The sequence below is a fragment of the Pseudorca crassidens genome, chromosome 10, assembly GCF_039906515.1.
Source record: "Pseudorca crassidens isolate mPseCra1 chromosome 10, mPseCra1.hap1, whole genome shotgun sequence".
In the NCBI taxonomy this organism is placed as follows: domain Eukaryota; kingdom Metazoa; phylum Chordata; class Mammalia; order Artiodactyla; family Delphinidae; genus Pseudorca; species Pseudorca crassidens.
The window spans coordinates 22212387-22222944 of NC_090305.1; the positions used below are offsets into that span (position 1 = coordinate 22212387).

A 10558-nucleotide genomic window follows, 5' to 3' on the forward strand; every position below is an offset into this window, starting at 1 on the left:
TTCTTAGAAATGCAGACTCTCAGACCTCACCCCAGACCTACAGCATTAGAACCTGCATTTTAGCGAGACCCCCCGCCCCCGTGATTTTGTATGCGTATGGAAGTTTGCGAAGAACACGACCCTCAATACAGTCCTTCACCCTTTCCTTTATTAAATTTACGGCCATTTGTTTAACAGACCTTTTTGCAAAGATTCCGAGGACAACACGATAAACCGAGCTTATTCACATCTCTGCCAGGGCTTTCTGCGTCTTCTGAGCTCGGTTCTATCAGCCCCTTCTAGCAATCTAGAGTGGGTAGTGGGCTGCGCACAGGGGAGTCGCCGCGCGGGTCGCGCCGCGCAGCACGGCAGGGCCGCCGGCCGCAGCCTCCAGGCCCGCGGCGCCGCATCTCCCCGCGCCGGGCACGGTGGCGCGCGCCTGTAATCCCAGCTTCCCGGGAGGCTGAGGTCGGCGGATCGTGGGTGCCCGGGGGTTCGGGACTACCGCGCTGTGTAGAGCGGGCGTCCGCACCGGGCCTGGCACCAACATGGGGCTCCCGGGGGAGCCCGGGGGTACCAGGTTGTCTAAGGAGGGGGGGACCCGGCCCAGGCCGGACACGGAGCAGGTCAAACTCCCCGTGTTGGGCGGCGGTGGGACCGCGCCTGCGAGCAGTGCCTGCAGTTCTGCCCGGACATCCGACGAGACCCGGTCTCTTTTGTTTAATCTTCCCTGGATTCTCTTTTTGAAGACTCGTTTTTCCCCAGTATTATTTTTGCACACAGCAGACCACCTAACTTCACGGAGTACACGGGGCGGCGTACATACTACTGTTAAAAGATAAACTGAGGCATATTAAAATTTTTAACATTTTACTTGAGCAAAAATCGATTCCAATCGAGCAGCATCCAATCTAGCAGGTAGGAAGGAGTTCCGAGGAGCCCTACAAAATGAAAGACTTTAGTAGGCAGAAGGGAGCAGGAACAAGGAAGTTATACTAGGCAAAAAAGCAGGTTGGCTATTGCTAGGTTACTTTCCTTTAGGGGGGTGGCAGGAGTCTATCAGACAGATAACCTAACTAGTAGTGCTGATCAGGTGATTCCTGATTGAATGGTTTTAGATTACATTTCTAGGGGGCAGAGGCCCTACTTAGGTCTAGGTTTGGTGACAATGAGGCTTAGCATAAATGACTCCATTTTGGGCCTGTCTTTTTTTTTTTTTTTTTAACACTAGTGTATACTTTATCTTTAGGTTTTGCACACAAAGGGTGTGCAAAAGGGTGGTGTAGTCAGTCCACACTGGAAGAAGCTCTTCTTAGTGACTTATTATCCTGGGGATTTCTCCACCCTGCAATCAGCCTTTCCCAAAACAGTAAGGCTGTACTGAGTTTTGTAAATACTGCTGCATTATATTGCATCGCATGACAATTGTATAATCCAAGACAGATTTGCCACAGGTCTGAACTTCCAAGTTTTTTCAGGAACTTCTCACTCAAAAACCTGTACACAAATGTTCTTCCTGGATTGGACAAAAGACCTAAAGAGACATTTCACCAAAGCAGATATATGGATGGCAAATAAGCACATGGAGAGGTTTTCAACATCATTAGCCACTGAGGAAATGCAAATTACAACCACAATGAGATGTCACTGTATACCTATCAGAATGGCTAAACTAAAACTAGTAACAATGCCAAGTGTTGATGAGGCTATATACATTGCTAGTGGGAATGTAAAATGGTGCAGTCACTCTGGGAAACACTTTGACAGTTTCTTTAAAAACTAAACATGCAAGTACCATGCCACCCAGAAGTTGCACTCCTGGACATTCAACCCAGAGAAATGAAGACTGATGTTTATACAAAAACCTATCCTCAAATATTTATAGCAGATTTATTCATAATAGTAAAAAGCTGGAAACAACCCAAGTGTCCTTTAATGGGGAATGTTCAAACTGTGGTAAACTCATACCACAGAATAGCATTCAGTAATAAAAAGGAATGAACTATTGAAGCACTCAACAACCTGGATGAATTTCCAAAGAATTACAGTGAGTGCAAAAAGCCAATCCCAATAGGTTACATACTATATGTTTCCATTTATATAACATTGTTGAAATTACAAAATTATAGAAATGGACAACAGACTAGTGGTGGCCAGATGTTGGGGGGGGGCAGGAGGAAAGTGGCTGTGGCTATAAAAGGGCAACATGAGGATCCTAGTGGTGATGGAAATGTTCTGTATCTTGACTTTATCAATATCAATACCCTGCTCCTGATATTGCATTATAGTTTTGCAAGATGTCACCATTGGGGGCAACTCAGTAAAGGGTACATGAGATATTTCTGTATTATTTCTTAAAATTGCAGGTGAATCTACAATTATGCATAATTTAAAAATTGAATTAAAAAAAGACAGAGGTCAGGACACTGAGATGCAGCCATTTCTAAAGAGTCCTTAGAAGTGGGGGAGAGGGAAGATGGAAACAGAACAGCTGGAGAGTACAGAGAAGAAAACGTCCAAGGAAGACTGATTCAGGAAGGATGAGTTGTCAATAGTTTGTGTCCTGCACAGAATTAAGTTTAGGGCCAAAAAAAGAGACAAAGCATTAGAAACTTGGGAAGTTGATGGTAATGGTTTCCTAGGTTTGGAAGGCAGACCTCAGCTGGCAAGTAACTGATGAGGCAAGGAAGTGGAGGCAAATACTGTTCCTTTAACAAGTTTGGTGGTGGCTGGAAGGAAAGATTCTGGGGAAGAAGCATGAGGGCCGGACAGGAGGGCATGTGTTCTTTTTTTTGTTGTCTGAAGATGGACATGCAGGCATTCTGTAGTTTGAGGAGAGGCAGGTAAGAGGGAGAATCAAAGACACGAGGGCAGAATGGAATCGGGAGAAGGGTCAAAAGCTCAGATGGAATATCCATTAGCCTTGGAAATGAGGGAAAATTTTCCTCTGAGTAGGAAGGAAGAGGTTGGGATATGTGAAGAACTACCAAATTAGGAGGTAGGGAAAAAGGGAGCTACAGGAATATCATGACTCTCTTCTCTCCTTCAAGGCTCAGGCTCAGTTTACCATGCACCCTGCACGCCGCCCCGCCACCGCCCTTCCAGCCAGGAGCCACCTCTTCAATTCAACTCAGATGAGTTCATTTTCCAGGAATCTTTCCTTCAGTTCTCCTGCCATGCCTCTCTCTTTCTCTTTAGACTTGCCTAGGAGTCCACTTAATAAATATTTATTGAAGGAACATGACGTCGAGAATAAAATGCAATTGGTATTCCTCATATTAAACTTCTCTTTTCCATATCTATCTGGATGACCTGTCTCCTTTGCATTAGAAGCTGGCAGAGAATAAGATTGGGGGAAAGGGAGATCATGAAGTAGAAATGAACAGGAGAAAGAGGAGTACTTTGGGGTCTCTTGACTTTGGCTTACGGTTGTTGGAATAATTCCATGGGAATGAAGAAGGGATAGGTTTGAAGAAAGAGGAACATAGTATGAGTGGAACAGAGCCCGAACCAAGAAAGAAGACACACACTAAATATTACAAAGAAGGGAAAGTAGCTTTCCTTCTGCACGTTTGGATCTACCTCTTTTATTTTGTGAGATGTAGAAGCCCATCCCTAGGCTACTCTGACTGGAAGAATCGTTTTATTGCACAACCCTCTGTCTTCTTTTATGAATTTGAGAAAAAAGTTGCGTCGTGTTTTGGTATGTTCTTGCTTGCAATTTGTTTAATCAGCGTTTTAATGTGGTTTGCGAAAAGAGTCACGCCGAAACCCGCGGTCGAACCACGAACCTCTATATCTCCAGCCTAACGCTCGCCCAGCTGAGCTACTTCGACTCCGCCCACTACATCTTCAAATAATGTCTTATGACTTTATCCTCTGTCTTTTTATTCACTAAATATAAAGAATTTGATAAGCATCATCATAAACACTTTGAGGAAACCAAAGATAAATTTAAAAACGGTTTTCATCCTCGAATGGCTCACCAATTTATAAGGAGAAAGATAAGAAGACAGTTACAAATTAATGTCATAAGAACTGCCGTAACGACTTAGTTAAATCTACAATTTATTCCTGAGTAAATCCACACGTCTGGAGCAGGGAAGGAGACTCTATGCAGCTACGTGGCCCCGATTACTCCTTCTTGGGCGTTGCCACATCTTCCCCTTGTCCAGATTTTATTGGTTGGTGCGGAACAGGAGGTTCATGTATAAAACGAATGGGATCTTGCATTGCCTTATTGAATATTCAGAAAAGGAGTGACGCATGCATACGTATGGAGCATTAGCTTTGTAGCATTATTTTGAGAGCGCTTCACTAACTTCCCTGGTGGTCTAGTGGTTAGGATTCGGCGCTCTCACCGCCGCGGCCCGGGTTCGATTCCCGGTCAGGGAAAATGTTTTTTCCTCTCGGCTTTCGCGAAACCAAGGGGGAAACTTGTAAATAAGACTAAAAGTTGAAGTGTATACAAGTTTAATTTTCATGAGGCATTTTCTGCCTAGAAACTCTGCAACGTTTTTGATATTCAACCGCAAAATCACAAATGATGTAAATTTCAGTTATTTACAAAATTTTGTTAATGAGCACGCTACCTGACATTGACCAAAAAGCTCGCCACTATCCTGAATGCTTCAAAATTTTAATTATTCAGTTGGATGGTCCAGTGAGCAGGAAATTTTGGAGGCAACTGATTAGCTTTAGGAGTTGGTTGAGATTAGCATAACACTTTGTAAAGAGAGTTACGAATGAAGATGAGACGGAAGAAATCGGGAAGTTATTTCCTGGAAGTTTGCCTTGGCTGGTTGTGGGCGAGTTTCTGAATTCCCGAAAGCGGCTGGAATTGTGAAACCCACTCTCTCCGGCGGGTTTTCTAGTTTCACTTATCCAGCTGGGAGAAGGGGGATCGGCCTAGAAATACTGACACGGTAACTTAATCTTGGATCAAGGCGGTCTCCGGACTGCCTGATCTCCCCAGCGCCTCCACCTGTTTTCTGCTTTGAATTTACAATCTGTCTGGGGTTTTCTAAGAGAGGAAATAGGGGAAGGCCATATTATTAACGGAAAACTGCTGTCAAAAAACTAAGAAACAGGCAAACGATGTATTCAGCATCTCTGAATGCGCACCTGAGAAATTTACTGACAGCTACTTGAGAAAAAGCAGATTCTGTTATCCTTCTGACTTTTGACAAGGTTTGATGCCTTTGTGCTAATTCGCTCCTGTCTGACGGTATTGGGGCACGAATCTTTGTTACATAGTTTGTCTAAATAGCAGCCACAGAAGTATTACTTATTATTTCCTTCTCATTTCTTATAAAAGTTCAATGCACATATGAATTCTCCACAAGCTTCCAAACAAAGATCATGGTGACCCTGATCTTACTCTACCAACAGATGGGGACACGATGTTTTTATGATCATGTTAAATGAAGCAGTAATACTCTTTTTCTAACTAATTGCACATTCCCTGCTCTCCCCCCCCATATATAAATTCACAAATTCCAAAACCTCTTTGAGATGGGACACTCCTTTGTCATCTTGCCAATACTCTCCTTGAGTTAATACACTTTGACACCTATGTAAGATCAATTTGTCTAAGAAATTTTGTTTTGCCATAAGTATAAAAGTAGTATAGTTTGTCAAATTTCTGTATATACTGAAGCTGTTCTGTTTCTTTCTGCTTAGTGTTTCACAGGAAATCAACCTTATAGGGCTGATGGCAATCACTCCTGAACAACATCCTCTTTTAATGATGTCATATTTTGTCTCCTCTATATGCAGCAAGAATCCTTTGCTTCATTTAGTTTTATATGTCTGTTTTTAGGGAGGAGTCTGGGTAGAACCCCTGAATGTGTTTAATCGTTTTCTAAATTTTAAAACTTTCCTACACAAACCTAATTGGATTAGAGACAAAGGATTCTTCTTCGAAAGTGATGTGACTTCTTTTTTTATTCTTCTGTTATGAGCTATTACTTATTCTCCATGGGGGGGGGGGAATCTCTAATCTGTATTTTAGCACAGTAGGTTCTGTGCTCATGATACTGCTACCTAATTACTTGTCAACTCAGAGAGAAAATGGCAAAAATATAACAAAACCAAAATCCACATAAGTACAAGAGGAAAGAGGGAGAACTTGAATGACTATAAGAAAAAGGACAACAGTTGGGGGTCAGTAAATCAATCTTAAGGGCCAAGGTAGGTTTGCACTACACTAGTCCCTATGGAAGATGAAAAATGAGCAAGGCACGCTCCTATCTCTCAATTAACATCCCTAAACCCCAGTTTTCCCATCTGTAAAAGGGGAATAAAAAATCTACTGTATAGGGCTTCCCTGGGGCGCAGTGGTTGAGAGTCCGCCTGCCCATGCGGGGAACACGGGTTCGGGCCCCCGTCCGGAAAAATCCCACATGTCGTGGAGCGGCTCGGCTCGTGAGCCATGGCCGCTAAGCCTGAGCGTACAGAGCCTGTGCTCCGCAACGGGAGAGGCCACAACAGTGAGAGACACGTGTACCTCAGAAAAAAAAAAATCTACCTCATAGATTTGTTATGGGGAGTAATGCGCAAAAAGTGCTCAGCCATACTATATCCTAATCCATGTGATTTTATTATTATTATTTTTATTACATTTGTGGTGCTTAGGCTGAGTGGAGGAGACAGATATTGTGAACAAGTTTTCCAATGGGCAGAAAGAGTAATCTGCTAAGAAAAAAAAGTGTGGAAAATCACGGTGGTGTGTGTGTGTGTGTGTGTGTGAGAGAGAGAGAGAGACAGAGACAGAGACAGAGACAGAGAGACAGAGAGGGAGAGAGATTCGGAGGCAGGGTGGAGAACTGACTTATTTGAAGTGGGCTTTGAAGAATGAGCAAGGTTTCTGTGAGTGAATGAGGAGGAGACCGGCATTCCAGGACAAGGGATCAGGGGAAGCAAAGCGAGGAATTGTGAAAGCTCCTGGATCGTTCAGGACTTTGAAATCCGAACTCTTTGAATTCTGAACTAAAATTTGGAAATTCTCTGCTGCTGATGGGATGGCATAGGTTTTCAATGTCAAGCTTTCTGGCCATACCCGGTGAAGCTAGAATTACACTTCTATATATGTTCCGATGGCAATTGCTGACAAGTCCACCTCCTAAAGGTGCAGAGTTGCTTCCCAGACATTTTCTCAAGTCGGTCGGTCCTGAGGAACTAATTTTAAATGCTTTCCCATCAATTTAGTCTCTAAAGAGAAGGTCATCAGAGTTCCCTGTTCGACTTCCAGGAACCTGTGAGGGTGGTTCCAAATCTCACTCTGACGCCCGGCCTACCCAACTGTCGGACTGAAGCTGTGGGTTCCCCAAGACTGAACTAGAACCAGCGAGAGAGGCAGTCCTCCCCGCTTCCTAGAGAGTACACACTGAGGGGACAGTTGGATAGAGGGTACTAGAAAGTGCCTCTCCAGGGACCAGGAAGAGGGATATATTTGTATACCGTTTAGATTCTTTGTTCTGTGTGGCGTAGGCCTTTAGTCCTTGCAGGGATTGTCACCTGAGGACCACGGTTGGGCTCATTATTTCTCGGAATGTTAGAATCATAGATCCGGAAACCGTCAGGTAGCGGCAGCTGACGGGGGCCTCACCACCATCACCCGAACCGGACCGTGGGGGCTTTGGGAGAAGCCCTCCTCTTCTTTTCATTCTCCTTCTCCTCTTTCTCCTTTCTTCCACTTTTCACCCCTGGCTCCTTCAGGAATCTGTGTCTTCCCTCCGGGAGCGGGCCTGTGGGGTGCGGAAGGGGTTGCAGGTGCAATCCCGACCCCAGCCGCCCTCCACCCAAACTTTTCCTTGTTAGGCTTCTCGCCAGGCTTGTCTCACTCCAGCCCCCGCATTCCTCCGCGTATTCGTAAATTCCTCCAAGCAGGCCTTTCCAGAACTAAGTTAGCTCCTTCAGCCAAGTGCGAACCCAGCCCTCCTTCATTCACAACACTGAGTTGTAATGACTAGATGAATGTTTGCCTTCCCTGGTAGCTCTGAGGGTGAGGACAGCAATGGTCAGGTGTTTCTGCTGAATATCCAGTGCACAGCTTAGTGCCCAGGTACCCAGTAGGCACTTGGTCAATACTTGTTGAATGAATGAGTGGACTCCTGATGCCCACTCCTTGATATAGTCACTTTATCTCAATTTATTTCTTTATTTTTCTGTTTCCCCCCTCTTGGTTTATCATGTAGGAATGTGAGCACTAGAAAGAGAAAATTGGTCTCTGAATTGATGCCTTCGATGGATCAAGATGACGCGGATGAAGCATTGAACCAGTTAGCACCTAGCGGGAGGGTACCATTCTGTGTCTCTGAGGGTTAAAGTTGTCACAAAGTGGTCAGTTTCCATCAAACTCTGTCCATCTTGCCCTCAGAGATCCAGAACTGGTGGGAGTACATAGTCTTATAGTGGGGAGGAGACTGCTGTTGTGAGGAACTGAGAGAGAGAACCAGGGAGAGGGCTCAGAATAACACAGCGGGTGAGAAAAGAGGCTCCTAGCTTGGGATATATGGAGAAACTGGGGAAAGTGAGGCTTTAGCAAGCGTAGGGGTAACTATGTTGCTTTTACTCTCTTGAGAATCCTTTTTCTTAGTGATTTTCCTAAGGTAATCTCCTTAGGAAATAACACTGGTAATTGCTAAAGTATTGCAGCTAAGGATAATGAGATACTACTAAATCAATTTTTTACTTTTTATTTTCTTAGAAAGAGAAGGCCATTGAAGACAAAGCAGAGAGAGAGAGATTCGTAGATGCCAACTTTGAAGATTGGAGAGATGTGGCCACAAACCAAGGAATGCCAGCAGCCACCTGAATTTGAAAGAGTCAAGGAAACAGATTTTCCCCTAGAGTCTCCAGAGGAAGGTTGGCTCTGAGGACACCTTGATTTGGGAGGTGATACAGATTGGACTTCTGGCCTCCAGAATTGTGAGAGAATAAATTTCTGTTGTTTTAAGTCACACAGTTTGTGCTAATTTGTTACAGTAGGCACAGGAAATGAACACCCATGCACTATGCAATAAACTCCATATGAGCAACTCTAGTATAGGAATTTGTAAGAAAGCCTAGTTTTCATTGGAATAGTGGATAAATACACTATCAGCATTGACTTTCTTGGAGATGAATGCCAAAACAAACAGAAACTCCAGAGTTAGCTAACTTTTTCTATCGAGATATTATTTTTGACATAATCTGCACAATGTGTTCTTGTTTTATGACACCCTTGTCTGAGCCAAAACTTTTAAGTCAGGGACACACACGCCCCACCGTCTGCCCTAAGACAGCAACTTTATCAATGTATTGCATTATGTTATGACGGCAACTATGTATATATATTTTGCCATTTCAAATGAGTTGGTTTAATTCCAGGTGGAACAGAATTCAGGGTAGAACAAAGACTTAAGAACACACTTTGGCAGGATTCTGGGCTGGGTTTATGCAGATTTCATAGCTAAGGCAGCAATGGCTGAGAAGAACGAAAGACAAGATGAGCCACTGTATGATTTTTTTTTTTTTTACAAAAGTTTATTCTTAAATGTACAGTAGGTTCCAAGACAACGCTTCATTCTAGCTAAAGGTGGCAACAGATGTTATGGCAGGGAATCCAGATGTTTAAACAGGAATGGAATTAAGGATCATCATAGCCTCAGACACAAGGAACAGCTTACTTTCTGCCAGACTTCTTAATTCCACCTGTGGCCAGGGGGGGCCTCTCCCCACGGCCTTCGCTTTTAGCTCCTCGAGTTTCTTCTGCTCCTCCTCTTGTTTCTGCTTGAATGCCTTATTTTCCTCGTCCACCTCCTTAGCTTGCTTCTTGGGCTGCTTCAGGGGATTCTTCTTGCCACCTTCGCGGCCCGACCGCAACTATACTTTTAAATGATTCGAATCTTGGCGTTTCAAAATGAACCGCCCAACGCCTTTGGTCCTAGGGGCCCTTCTGCAGAGACCGTGGTCCTCCTGAGGACTGTGCTCTCTGCGCCTTTCGTCGGGTTGCCTTCCTTTCCTAGAGTCCCCTCGGGAGGAGCCCAAACCACTCCCGGACTCGCTCAGCTGTGTCGCGGCTCGGGCTGGACATCCCCATCCACGGCGGACCTGAAACCCACCCGGGCCCCGCGGCCCAAAGGGGCGGGAGTCTCGGATGCCCTGGTTTCCTCCCGCCCTAATCCCAGCTGTGGGGAAGCAGGGTGTCAGGGGTCAGGATGGGTGGTGGCTGAACACCAAGCATAAGTTCTATGGAAGTATTAGTGGGAAGAACGCCAGAAAAGAGTCCCGGGTGGGAAACGTATGCGGGAGTTGGAAGGGGAGGACTTTCACTCCTAGGGAAAATGTGGAAAGAAGAGCAAGCCGGAAGTGGTAGCGTGGCCGAGCGGTCTAAGGCGCTGGATTAAGGCTCCAGTCTCTTCGGGGGCGTGGGTTCGAATCCCACCGCTGCCAAGTGTGTATTTTTCTTAAAACTTCCTAGTGTTAGACGTCCTTTCTTCACGCCCAATGTGGACAGTTCTAACATACTACAAAGTCGGTCCCTATCTTCCCCTCTTTTGACTTCTGTTTACCCAGGGGCCATAGATAACTGCCC

At 44.9% G+C, this 10558-nt stretch overlaps 1 long non-coding RNA gene, 2 other non-coding genes and 1 pseudogene across 3 annotated transcripts; 3 read left to right on the plus strand and 1 right to left on the minus strand.

Annotated features, from left to right (window-relative positions):
- Positions 1-4302: 4302 nt before the first annotated feature.
- TRNAE-CUC (transfer RNA glutamic acid (anticodon CUC)) lies at positions 4303-4374 on the plus strand. Its single transcript has one exon. It is a non-coding gene; the product is annotated as a tRNA-Glu (tRNA).
- Positions 4375-7381: 3007 nt separating this feature from the next.
- Positions 7382-8942, plus strand: LOC137231743 (uncharacterized). Its single transcript, XR_010946716.1, has 2 exons — positions 7382-7562; positions 8690-8942. It is a non-coding gene; the product is annotated as an uncharacterized lncRNA (long non-coding RNA).
- A 543-nt stretch (positions 8943-9485) lies between these two features.
- LOC137232873 (translation machinery-associated protein 7-like) lies at positions 9486-10063 on the minus strand (annotated as a pseudogene).
- A 271-nt stretch (positions 10064-10334) lies between these two features.
- On the plus strand, positions 10335-10416 carry TRNAL-AAG (transfer RNA leucine (anticodon AAG)). Its single transcript has one exon. It is a non-coding gene; the product is annotated as a tRNA-Leu (tRNA).
- Positions 10417-10558: the final 142 nt, after the last annotated feature.